A 14,036-nucleotide genomic window follows, 5' to 3' on the forward strand; every position below is an offset into this window, starting at 1 on the left:
CCCGGCTCGCCACAGGAGTCGCTGGTGCACGATAAGACAAGGACATCCCTACCGGCCAAACCCTCCCTAACCCGGACGACGCTAGGCCAATTGTGCGTCGCCCCACGGACCTCCCAGTCGCGGCCGGCTGCGACAGAGCTTGGGCGCGAACCCAGAGTCTCGCTGCGATGCAGCGGACGACTGTGTGCATTTAGAAACAAAACTTGACAATTTGAAAAATAAGACAGGAGTTTTTTGAGCGAGAATAAAGACAACTTTTGCGTAGTAAGACATGCATAAAAACAACAGATACTATTAATAAGAAGGGGCTAGAAGCGTCTTATATGGTGAGCTACCGAGTGGCTAGGACAGGCAAGCCCCATACTATTGTGGAGGACTTAATTCTTCCTGCTGCCGCGGATATGACTGGGACAATGCTGGGGGAAAAGGCCAAAACAATTATAGACATTGTCTCCATCAAACAACACTGTTTCACGACGCATCAGTGACATGACAGGATATGTTTTGAAACAATTACTGCTTCGCAAACAAGCCAGTGAATTATATGCATTGCAGCTGGATGAGTCAATAGACGTATATGGTATATGTCCGTTGCGTTTATATGGGGTCAATTAAGGAATCCTCTTCTGCAAACCACTGGAAACCAGGACAACATGAGGGGATATTTTTAAAGTATTAAAGTAAAGTAGTAATGGACTTTGGTGGTCAAGATGTGTTGGTATCTGTACTGATGGCACAAAAGCCATGACAGGGAGACATAGTGGAGTGGTAACGTGCGTGCAAGCAGTTACTCCCATCACCACTTGGGTACACTGCAGCATCCACCGAGAGGCTATTGCTGCCAAGGGAATGCCTGACAGCTTGAAATACATTTTGGAAAATTGTTAACTTTGTTAAGGCAAGGCCCCTGAACTCTCTTGTATTTTCTGCATTATGCAATGATATGGGCAGTGGCCATGTAACCCTTTTACAACATAGAGAAGTGCGCTGGTTACCAAGGGGCAAATTATTGACACATTTTTTTTTTATGAGAGACGAGCTTGCTGCTAAGGCAGCAGCTACTCATCCTGCCTTAGGCAGTTGCGCATTTTAAAAACATTAAAATATATTCATAATAGATTTCACAACATATTACGTGTGTGCCCTTAGGCCTCTACTCTACTACCACTTATCTATAATACAAAATCCATGTGTACATTTGTGTATAGTGTGTGTGTTTGTATGGAGGTGTCTATGTTTGTGTTGCTTCACAGTCCCGCTGTTCCTTAAGGTGTATTTTCATCTGTTTTTTAAATCTAATTTTACTACTGGCATGAGGTACTTGATGTGGAATAGAGTTCCATGTAGTCATGCCTCTATGTAGTACTGTGCGCCTCCCATAGTGTGTTCTGTACTTGGGAACTGTGAAGAGACCTTTGGTGGCATGTCTTGTGGGGTATGCATGGGTGTCCTAGCTGTGTGCCAGTAGTTCAAACAGACAGATTGGTGCATTCAACATGTCAATACCTCTCACAAATACAAGTAGTGATGAAGTTTATCTCTCCTCCACTTTGAGCCAGAAGAGATTGACATGCATATCAGTAATTCTAGCTCTATGTGTACATCCAAGTCCCTCTTTGTGGCACCTGACCACACAACTCGACAAAACTAGGGCCTGTAGGACCTGACTAGTTGAGAGTGCTGTTAAGAATGCAGAGCAGCGCTTTATTATAGACAGACTTCTCCCCATCCTAGATACTGTTGTATCAAGTTGTTTTGACCAAAACTGTTTACAATCCAGGGTTACTCCAAGCAGTTTAGTCTCCTCAACTTGTTCAATTTCCACATTATTCATTACAAGAGGTTTAGGGTTTAGTGATTGATTTGTCCAAAATACAATGCTTTTAGTTTTAGAAATATTTAGGACTAAATTATTCCTTGCCACCCATTCTGAAACTAACTGCAGCTCTTTGTTAAGTGTTGCTGTCATTTCAGTCGCTGTGGTAGCTGACGTGTATAGTGTTGAGTCATCCGCTTTACTCAAAGCCAGTGGCATGATTTTTAGTAAAGATTGAAAACAGTAAGGGGCCTAGACAGCTTTAGCCACAAAATAGCAGGGGGTGTAAAAGCCATAACACATACACTACCGGTCAAAACTACTCATTCAAGGGTTTTTCTTTATTTTTTACTATTTTCTACATTGTAGAATAATTGTGAAGACATCACAACTATGAAATAACACATGGACTCAAGTAGTAACCAAAAAACTGTTAAACAAATCAAAATATATTTTATATTTGAGATTCTTCAAAGTAGCCACCCTTTGCCTTGATGACAGCTTTGCACACACTTGACATTCTCTCAACCAGCTTCACTTGGAATGCTTTTCCAACAGTCTTGAAGGAATTCCCGCATATGCTGAGCACTTGTTGGCTGCTTTTCCTTCATTCTGCGGTCCGACTCATCCCAAACCATCTCAATATGGTTGAAGTCGGGGGATTGTGGGTACACATGCGGTGATCATCCGTTCACCGACACCGCATCTCACAAAGACACGGCGGTTGGAACCAAAAATCTCCAATTTGGACTCCAGACCAAAGGACAAATTTCCACCGGTCTAATGTCCATTGCTTGTGTTTCTTGGCCCAAGCAAGTCTCTTCTTTTTATTGATGTCCTTTAATAGTGGTTTCTTTGCAGCAATTCAACCATGAAGGCCCGATTCACACAATCTCCTCTGAACAGTTGATGTTGAGATGTGTCTGTTACTTTACTCCGTGAAGCATTTATTTGGTATGCAATTTCTGAGGCTGGTAACGCTAATGAACTCATCCTTTGCAGCAGAGGTAACTCTGGGTCTTGCATTCCTGTGGTGGTCCTGTCTTCCATTCCTGTGGTGGTCCTCATGAGAGCCAGTTTCATCATTGCAACTGCTTTAGACCTGGTTGGTTACCTCCCAGCATTGTGGCATTGTTGCCGCTTTGTTCAGTGTTGTCACTTTGTTCATTGTTGTTAAACTAGCTAACGTTAGCTGGCTGGCTCGTTAGCTAACGTTACGTGTGTGATCTTAAACATTGTTTACCTAGCTTGGTTCATTGTTTAGCTAGCTAGCTATATGTCTTAAGCCTAAGTGTACTGTTAGCTAGCCAGCTAATGTTAGCTGGCTGGCTCCCAAGCGGACGTTATTATTCATTTCCCAGAGCTGTTTGATTTTCTAGTTAGAGCCTAATGTTAGGCATTATTGGCACTTTGTTCATTGTTGGCACTTTGTTCATTGTTGTTTAACTAGCTAACGTTAGCTGGCTGGCTTGTTAGCTAACGTTACTTGACGTGTGTACAACACCCGTTGAATATGGCCGCTGTCAATAAATGTCTACAAAAAAGCGTAATGAAATTGTTGTCAGCAGATCTGGTTAGGCTGTTTTTCATGTTATCCAAAGGTAAACAAGTGTCAAGTGTGCGCTCTGAGATTGAAACAAGATGGGTGGGGCTAAAGCTTAAGAGGGTGTGAATGATGCTGAATGGGTGTAGACAAAGAAGAGCTCTTCACTAGATACGAAAACATTCAAAGGCGATTTTCTCAAAAGTGAGTTTTCAAATTGATCAACTTTCAAAGCAGAATTCCTTTCCCATTGTTTCCTCAAATGCAGTGTATGATATACCATTTTGTAGCTCTGAGTCTCTAATTTTATCCAATGTAAAAAACACATTTTCACATTTTGCTACATCAGACCGAATCCAGGTGGTGAGTCACAATTATCTTTCTTTCACAGTGTAGTTTCTTCTTCTTTTTATTCACATACTTTCTCAATTTGCTTTATGTTTGCCAATCGGTTGTACAGCCAGACCTATTTGCCATCTCTTTTTTAACAGTTTTTACAGTCATATTCTTAATTGGTTTATGCTTATTAGTAACTGGGATAGGCAATTTCATAATTGTGTCAAGTGCACAGAGCACACTTCCTGGTAATCCGTTTGGCCCAACAGCAGCCTTGTGTATGTTGGCCTGTTTACAGGTCTTACTCACGTCGGCTACGGAGGTTGTGATCACACAGTCGTCCGAAACAGCTGATGCTCTCATGCATGCCTCAGTGTTGCTTGCCTCAAAGCGAGCATAGAAGGGATTTAACTTGTCTGGTAGGCTCGTGTCACTGGGCAGCTCGTGGCTGTGCTTCCCTTTGTAGTCTGTAATAGTTTGCAAGCCCTGCCACGTAAGACGAGCGTCGGAGCCGGTGTAGTATGATTCAATCTTAGCACTGTATTGACGCTTTGCCTGTTTGATGGTTCATCACAGGGCATAGCAGCATTTCTTGTAAGCTTCTGGGATAGAGTCCCGCACCTTGAAAGTGGCAGCTCTACCCTTTAGCTCAGTGTGAATGTTGCCTGTAATCCATGGCTTCTGGTTGGGGTATGTACGTACAGTCACTGTGGGGACAGCGTCCTCGATGCACTCATTGATAAAGCCAGTGACTAATGTGGTGTACTCCTCAATGCCATTGGAAGAATCCTGGAACATGTTCCAGTCTGTGATAGCAAAACAGTCCTGTAGTTTAGCATCTGCTTCATCTGACCACTTTTTTATAGACCGAGTCACTGGTGCTTCCTGCTTTCATTTTTGCTTGTAAGCAGGAATCAGGAGGATAGAGTTGTGGTCGGATTTACCAAATGGAGGGTGAGCTTTGTACGCTTCTCTGTGTGTGGAGTACAGGTGATCTAGAATTATTTCTCTCTGGTTGCAAGTAGAAATTTGGTAGAACTAATTTAAGTTTCCCTGTATTAAAGTCTCCGGCCACTAGGAGCACCGCCTCTGGGTGAGTGGTTTCCTGTTTGCTTATTTCCTTATACAGCTGACTGAGTGTGGTCTTAGTGCCAGCATCTGTCTGTGGTGGTAAATAAACAGCCACGAAAAGTATAGCTGAAAACTCTCTAGGCAATGTACCAAAAAAAGATAAACGTTTATATATTTAAATCTTAAATATTGCCAGGTTCGTTTTCAGAGCTGTTTCATAAGGTGTTCATAATTGTAAATTGTAACATGTCCCTTGATGGTATTTGTAAGTCAATATTATTCATTGTTACATCCTAGAACCTACAACATATATATTTTCAACCACAAGGGTGTACTAATGAGTTGTGATTTTTTTTTATCATAAAGAGGACTACTGAAATAATATTATTTCAGAGTAGATAAGGGAAGGCCAGCTTAAAATGAAAACATACCAACCAGACAAGCCAGTGTATGATTAAACTGTATTTGCATATGAATGGAGTGTGTGGGGGGTGGCATCTAAAAAAAAAAAATTCTTCAGATGCCTGTTTATTCATAAAAAGCAGAAGATAGTAAATACCATTAATCGCAATGGTACACTTGTGGTAAACTGGGAACTCGTGGTCAAATCATGACATCAGTGATTTTCAAGTCACAGAAAGATGCCTGAGTTTCTTAATTTGAATTCCGAGTTGGATGACCGTTCAAAACTACTTTTCCCAGTCTTAGCTCATTTTTTTCCCCAAGTTCCCAGTTGTTTTGAAGGCAGTGAAGTTGGAAATCAGAGATTGCCGAGTTCTAAGTTGTTTTGAATGCGCCACTAGAGACCACTAGGCAACCTCCTATTTCTGAGATAGGGCTACCTCCAACAAAGAAGCCCTTGTGTCCGTTTTGATTTAAAAAATAGGCATATCTACACAGTAATTGTGGCTGGCTGCAAATCAACTAGCCTAATAATTTTTGTATTGGAGGTGATATGCCTATTTTAGCAAAATCGACAAATGAAATTGATTAGATTACTCTGGCACTGAATTTTAAACTGACAAAATCATGTACATGTAGACGTTTAAGGTGTTCATGGTGAGATCTTTAATAATAAACTTACAAGCAAACTGACATGAATGTGACCTGAATGCGTCGGCTGTTTGATGCGTTAGAAAAAGACTGCCAATGGAGACAAGTTTATGTTAATTCATGGTGGTATTTTATGGCACTAGTAAGACATTAGGTGACTTGGTGAGAGGTATCAGTAGCTTCAGGAGGCTTAATTCTGGCCTGAATCACCCCCCCCCCCCCCCCCCCCCCCCCCGCCATAAGTATCATTATGCTGGTTTTCTTTTTACTTGTAAGGAAGTTGACCTGCGTTCTACATGTAACTACAGTCAGTGGTTATCTAGCTATCTAATTTTTACAATCGCCTAGTTAACCCACAGATCTTTGAACTAATCAAAATAGCTTGTAAGCAGCTAGCAAACAGGGCTTGTCTTATCACACAGCTCCAGCGATGTCTCTTGTTCACATCGGAAAACATCTCTTGTTTAGGTCGGAAAAAAATAAAATGCACAAGTTCTTATCGGAGTGGTGGTTACAATCCGGTTCATAGCACAGAACCATCCTTGGTTCAGATCGAGAGATTTAAGATGAGCTAGTTCGCAAAAAAACAACAGAGGGATGATGTCAAAGTGTGAGACAGGATGGGACAGGGGGGGGGGGTAATCACAGGCAAATATATTGAAAGAAGTGACCTTGCCCAAGAGAGATTTGCACGGTTATCAAAACATCACGCCAGGGTAAGCCTCCACAAAACACAGACCTTAAATGAAGTCGTTCTAAAGTCTCTGACGTAAAAAGACTGAATGGGGAAAAACGGATTGGAACCATTTCTGGGTTTACTACTTGGTTTTATGGGTATTATGACTCATACTGTGGTACTCAATTACTTGACGCAGTTACAATGTGACAAGGTAGTTCCACCCTTTCCCCACCTGATGGCGCCCTTTGCATAACTATGGAACTCTTAGAGCCCTGATATATTCTAGGGGGTTATCTAATCTAATACTGTGATAATTTTCTGACTTCATGGAATTCTATGCTATAATTTAATAATGCAGGAATGCAATACCCATTTTTTAAGTTTTAACATTTTAGCAACTTATTCATTTATCACAGACATGCTGTATTGTGAATGATTACGGTGTGTGCAGTCTGTGTGCAATGAAGGTTGTGTGTGTGTGTGTGTGTGTGTGTGTGGTGTGTGTTTGCTTGGATGGTTGTGTTTGTGCTTGTAGAATGACTGCATGGAGGAGGGGTCCAGTAGCAGTATAATCTTTGAACATTGTTTAATTGGTTTATTTTAACCAAAGGCAGCACCTGTTTCTGTGTGCTGGCTGCCTGTTCCTGTAAGCAAGCAGAAGTACTACTACAGGCAGGTCTTTGGTGCAGTTCTGAATATGCATATTTTTCTCACTGACACTCCCCCATTTCACTCTTTACTCTTGCTCCCCATATTCACTCCCTCCCTATCTCTCTCCCCATCTCTTCACTCCCCTTCTTCTCTTTCTCTCCCTCCCCCTCATACCTCTTTCATTCTCTCTCCCCCTCCCCTTTACTGTTCAGTTGCTCACTAGGCAAAAAAAAGAAAAAAAAGTATGTGTGTTTCCATAGCAACACTGACCTCACGCTGTGACAGGCGATCTGGGCCGGTTGCCATGGTGATCTGCTGTGACATCAAACTTGAGCCTCTTGTTGCCATGGTACCACACCTACTGGCTCAGCAGCAGCTATTTCAGTGCTCCGCTTTGAGCCAAAGTTACAATGTTCCAGTTTTTACACAACGCCATATTGTGTTCTGTGTTCTCATTCTTTCCATCTCTTCATGTTCAGTAGGCTGTAGTTGTCTACATGCAGGCAAAGAGCTGTGTTATGACTGTGGTGGTTTGTCTCTCATTTATAGGAGTACTTACTACGTACGACCTCAGTAATGTAGATGTAATGGGATTATATGATCACTGTCTGGACTGTATCCTCATTACATCAGTCGCTGCTAGACCGTCTGGGTGTCTGGTAGAGCAAATGAGGGTACATTTGCGCTGTTTGTGTGTTTATTTGTGTGGCTTAGCATCTGGTTGTCTATGGCTAAATCAAAATGTGCTCACATTGCATCCGTGTGCAGTGTCATTGAGATGGGAGCTGCACAGGGCTGCAAGGACATATGCAGGATAATCAGCTCTGTGATGGTTATCCAGAGATGGTACGAGCTCTCGCACATGCTTCCGTCTCCATACTGCCCTTCAACAAACACATCATAGCTCCGCTGCTCTCTGGTCAGTTTTACAATGCAGACTATGTTCCTCTAGATGAACAGATCTGTGTTTTATTCACTAGACCCACAGCAGGTACTGTAGGTAGGGCCATTAAAGACATGGCTTCCCTATCATGTGGCCCATTTGATCCTGAGTGTTTCTATAATTAGAAGCCTTACATTTATAAATTGCTCATTAAAAAGCATGTGGTGTGTATCCATGGACCTGTTTTAATGGCATTATGTGTGTGTGTGTGTGTGTGTGTGTGTGTGTGTGTGTGTGTGTGTGTGTGTGTGTGTGTGTGCGCGCGCGTGTGCTATCGTGTGTATGTGTGTGTGCACCTGTGTTCTCCTGAGTGTGTATGAGTGTGTACAAAAAATGTGTTCTTAACTTGTGTGGTGTATTGTGTTCATGACTGCTGTTTGTGTGTTTTTACAGTCCCCACAGAGCACAGTAATCACCTCAGGAGCAGCCAACCTCTCTGACTGTCATCACTCATGCTGCACATCTGTTCTTCATCTCTCTCTCTCTCTCTCTCTCTCTCTCTCTCTCTCTCTCTCAATCAGCCTCCAGTTAGATAGAGCAATCAGGGTAGTATTTCTGCATGGTGTACTAAGAGGAGAGAAGAGAACCCAGGCAGGCAGACAGTCAGGAGTTTTGTGGCTAGATTACCCTGCTTTCTGGGCGTGCAGGTCATTAGGATGGTAAATTAGGTTTCATTATGTACTGTATGGTGGTGCCCTGCTTTGCTGACTGGTGGGTTTGTTCAGTTTATTACTCACTCACATGGTCCGTTCTAGCATCGCACCTCACTTCACAGCATCCGGGTTCAACCTGCTTCTCCCTCATGGATCTGATAACTGAGAAAGCCCAAAGGGTTGTTCTGGAATATGGTGCCAAACGTCTAGTCTAGTATATGATAGATTTGAGTAGATTTAGTTAGATTAATTGACAGTAAATTGTCACACCCTGATCTGTTTCACCTGTCTTTGTGCTTGTCTCCACCCCCCTCCAGGGGTCACCCATCTTCCTCATTAAACCCCAGTCTTGTCTTGTCAGGTCTTACCTGCATGTTTCCCGTCTCCCTGCATTCTCAAGTTCTGTTTCCCCAGTTCTGACCATTCTGCCTGCCCTGACCCCGAGCCTGCCTGCCGTTCTGTACCTGCCTGACTCTGACCTGTTTACAAACCTCTGCCTGTCCTGACCCTCCCTGCTGTTCTGTATCTTATTGACTCTGCCCTGGATTACGGACCTCTGCCCACCTTTGACCTGTCTTTTGCCTACCCCCTGTTTGGGTCAAAAAACATCTGTGACTAGCTACAGTTGAAGTCGGAAGTTGACATACACCTTAACCAAATACATTTAAACTCAGTTTTTCACAATTCCTGACATTTAATCCTAGTAAAAACTCCCTGTCTTAGGTCAGTTAGGATCACCACTTTATTTTAAGAATGTGAAATGTCAGAATAATAGTAGAGAGAATGATTTATTTCAGCTTTTATTTCTTTCATCACATTTCCAGTGGGTCAGAAGTTTACATAGACTCAATTAGTATTTGATAGCATTGCCTTTAAATTGTTTAACTTGGGTAAAACGTTTTGGGTTGCCTTCCACAAGCTTCCCACAATAAGTTGGGTGAATTTTGGCCCATTCCTCCTGACAGAGCTGGTGTAACTGAGTCAGGTTTGTAGGCTTCCTTGCTCGCACATGCTTTTTCAGGTCTGCCCACAAATGTTCTATAGGAAGGAGGTCAGGGCTTTGTGATGGCCTCTCCAATACCTTTGTTGTCCTTAAGCCATTTTGCCACAACTTTGGAAGAATGCATGGGGTCATTGTCCATTTGGAAAACCCATTTGTGACCAAGCTTTAACTTCCTGACTGATGTCTTGAGATGTTGCTTCAATATAGTCACATAATTTGCCTTCCTCGTGATGCCATTTATTTTGTGAAGTACACCAGTCCCTCCTACAGCAAAGCACCCCCACAACATGATGCTGCCACCCCCGTGGGATGGTGTTCTTCGGCATGCAAGCCTCCCCCTTTTTCCTCCTAACATAACTATGGTCATTATGGCCAAACAGTTCTATTTTTGTTTAATCAGACCACAGGACATTTCTCCAAAAAGCACAATCTTTGTCTCCATGTGCAGTTGCAAACCGTAGTCTGTTTTTTTTATGGCGGTTTTGGAGCAGTGGCTTCTTCCTTGCTGAGTGGACTTTCAGGTTATGTCGATATAGGACTCCTTTTACTGTGGATATACAATTTTTTTTCTGAGGTCTTGGCTGATTTCTTTTGATTTTCCCATGATGTCAAGCAAAGAGGCACTGAGTTTGAAGGTAGGCCTTGAAATACATCCACAGGTACACCTCCAATTGACTCAAATTATGTCAATTAGTCTATCAGAAGATTCTGAAGCCATCACATCATTTTCTGGAATTTTCCAAGCTGTTTAAAGGCACAGTCAACTTAGTGTATGTAAACTTCTGACCCACTGGAATTGTGATACAGTGAATTATAACTTAAACAATCTTTCTGTAAACAATTGTTGGAAAAATGACTTGTGTCATGCACAAAGTAGATGTCCTAACTGACACAAGACATTTGTGGAGTGGTTGAAAAATGAGTTTTAATGACTCCAAGCTAAGTGTAAACTTCCGACTTCAACTCTATCTGCATCTGGGTCTTATCCTGAGTTCTGATATAAATGATCTAGCAACATTCTCAAAGTTGCGTGTTTAGAGCTCTGTGTGTGTGAAGCCCACCGCAGAGCTCCTCTCTGGCCTCTGTTCTTTTCTTCCTGTTTTGATGTAACTCCACATCCTGTGCTGAGATAGAGGAAGTGTGCTCCAGGTAATGCCCTCCCGGTGAGGGGCAGAGAACTCTGTAGGAGAGCAATTTTAAGCTGGATGTGGGGTCCAGGGGTTGACTTCAGACTGGGCATAGATAGACTAGGGCTGGGATTCTATCCAATCATGGGTTATAGGCACTGCAGCTTTTAAAGGCAATGTTCGTGGAGATCCCGTTCACGGTAAACGCTGTATATGTCGGCTCAATCGAAAATTGCTGATTTAAAAACCACAGTGCCTATAACCCGCGATCGGATTGAATCCCGGCCCGAATGTCTACCCCTCACCAGTTTGTGCTTGTAGAGGACCACCCGGTGGCCTCTGCTTTCGTCCCCCCCCCCCCCATTTCAAGGGCTTAGACCACCGTTTTTAGCTTGAGTTCTCGCTGTTCGATGGGCACACAGTGTACCTCATCAAACCAACTGTCTGCCAAGAGTCTGTTAATACAGACTTCAATTATGAGCTGCATTCAAGCTACTTTGTTGTTGTCGTTGTTGTTGTTGTTCTTTCATCACTGCTGAAGAATGTGCCCTGGGATTATTTCCCGGAAAGTTACTCTTGATGTTCTATGCGAATCTGAAATAAATCCAGCAGGGAGGATGAGGCAAACCGCTGGTGGAGAGAAATATGGCTGTTGATGTGCTGTAACCTTTTAATCTCTCTTTGTTTGCCACAAACACTGTTATGGTCCTGATTAGGAATGCTAACAGGCCGTGGATAATATTCCCTGTGTGGTGAAGTTACCCCTAGACATTGATCTAAGGTCAATGTTTCTTAGTTAAGGTTAGGGATTTGGAGAGGATAAGCTGATCTGAGTTCTGTGCCTAAGGGCAACTGCTAGCTGGTGTACCGCTCATAGCAGGAGTGAATATCTTGATCGTGAGGTTGTAGCATGCAGTTTCAACTGAAGATGGCCGTAGGGTACAATTGTTCCTCATTCTATCATTTAACTGGAAACTATAAGAGGGATAGAACACTTGGAGAGTGCTCTTTCAAATAGCTGTATACTGCAGTCACAACAAGCAGATACAGAACAGGCATTTTGTGGATGCTATATTCTATTGTATAGTATTATTCTTAATTATGTCTCAGGCCATTTGAAAATAAAATTGCAGCACAAAAATGTACAGCACAACTACTATCATGTTGGCTGATATGTGTAGATCCAACTAAAGATTGTCTGGTCCCTTTTCTCTGTCCATTCTGTAGTGGTTACAAGGCTTTGCATCCTATGTAGACATGACCTCAGTATCATATTGATCTTGCTCCATCCAGAGCTAACTGTGAATGATATAATCTGAATTCCTGGAGTGAATGAATCACCTGCAGCCGTATGTTTCTGTCCCTGGTAAGTCACAACAGAGCTTCAGTGTACCTAACACAGAAACGATCTGTCACAGAGAACAGTCATTCTGAAAGAGATGATGTCTGCAGAATATGGGGTGAGAGAGCTGACCTAATGGCATATCAACCTAGTGATCATGAAGGAATAAAGGAATGAGTGTCTGGACATATTTAGTAATAAGGATCTATGCTAATGTTGGATTTTGGGATTGTGAGTGACCCAACTAAAGCTGAACAGGCTTAAATTACCCATTGGATAAACTAAGCCATGTTTCTTTAGCCGTGACCCAAGAGGGACTGGCCCTAACCAACCAGTGGATCCTGATACGCCAATAGAGAACCACCATGTCAGGGATATTCAAATCTTACCCTACGAGGTCTGGGGCACTGCTGGTTTTCTGTTCTACCAGATAATGAATTGCACCCACTTGGTGTCCCAGGTCTAAATCAGGTCCTGATAAGAGGGAAATAATTTTAAAAAGCAGTGGAACTGGCTTCAAGGTCCAGATCTGAATTTGAGGGCACTCTGTTATATTATTCTGCAATGGAAGGCCTTCTAAGGTCACCCCTATAGGTCAATGGGTTCACATTCCTAAGTCTTCCTGCCCCCTCTATTCCATCCACAATGGTTTCTCCCACTTGCATTGCGTTCAGGCTGAACTTGTAAATATAGCTCACTCCCTCTCTCCATCTTTTCTGTCACTCATGTTCTCGAGCTTCATTTTCCATTTCCATTCCTCTGAATTCTTTCAGGTCTCTCTCTCTCCCAGGCCTAATCGCCCAACATCAGTGCCCGACCTTACTAGCGCTCTTGTGGCTGAATGGAAGCAAGTTCCCTCCGGGATGCTGCCTAGAAGGCCAGCATCCCGGAGTCACCTCTTCACTGTTGATGTTGAGACTGGCGCTTTGCGGGTACTATTTAATGAAGCTGCCAGTTGAGGACTTGTGAGGCATCTGTTTCTCAAACTAAACACTCTAAGGTAATTGTACTCTTGCTCAGTTGTGCACCAGGGCTTCTCACTCCTCTTTTTATTCTGGTTAGAGCCAGTTTGTGCTGTTCTGTGAAGGGAGTAGTACACAGCGTCGTACGAGATCTTCAGTTTCTTAACAATTTCTCGCATGGAATAGCCTTCATTTCTCAGAACAAGAATAGCGCTCAGGACCTCAGACTGGCGTGAAGGTTCACCTTCCAACAGGACAACGACCCTAAGCACTCAGCAATGACAATGCAGGAGTGGCTTTGGGACAAGTCTCTGAATGTCATTGAGTGGCCCAGCAAGAGTCCGGATTTAAACCCGATCGATCTCTGGAGAGACCTGAAAATAGCTGTTCAGCGACACTCCCCATCCAACCTGACAGAGCTTGAGAGGATCTGCAGAGGAGAATGGGAGAAACTCCCAAAACACAGGTGTTCCAAGCTTGTAGCGTCATACCCAAGAAGACTCAAAGCTGTAATTGCTGCCAAAGGTGCTTCAACAAAAGTACTGAGTAAAGGGTCTGAATACCTATGTAGATGTGATATTGCATATATTTATATATATATATATATATATATATATATATATATATATATATATATACAGTGCCTTGCGAAAGTATTCGGCCCCCTTGAACTTTGCGACCTTTTGCCACATTTCAGGCTTCAAACATAAAGATATAAAACTGTATTTTTTTGTGAAGAATCAACAACAAGTGCGACACAATCATGAAGTGGAACGACATTTATTGGATATTTCAAACTTTTTTAACAAATCAAAAACGGAAAAATTGGGCGTGCAAAATTATTCAGCCCCTTTACT

Source organism: Oncorhynchus mykiss, chromosome 4 (assembly GCF_057628025.1).
Source record: "Oncorhynchus mykiss isolate SJ-2025 chromosome 4, ASM5762802v1, whole genome shotgun sequence".
NCBI classification, from domain to species: Eukaryota; Metazoa; Chordata; class Actinopteri; order Salmoniformes; family Salmonidae; genus Oncorhynchus; species Oncorhynchus mykiss.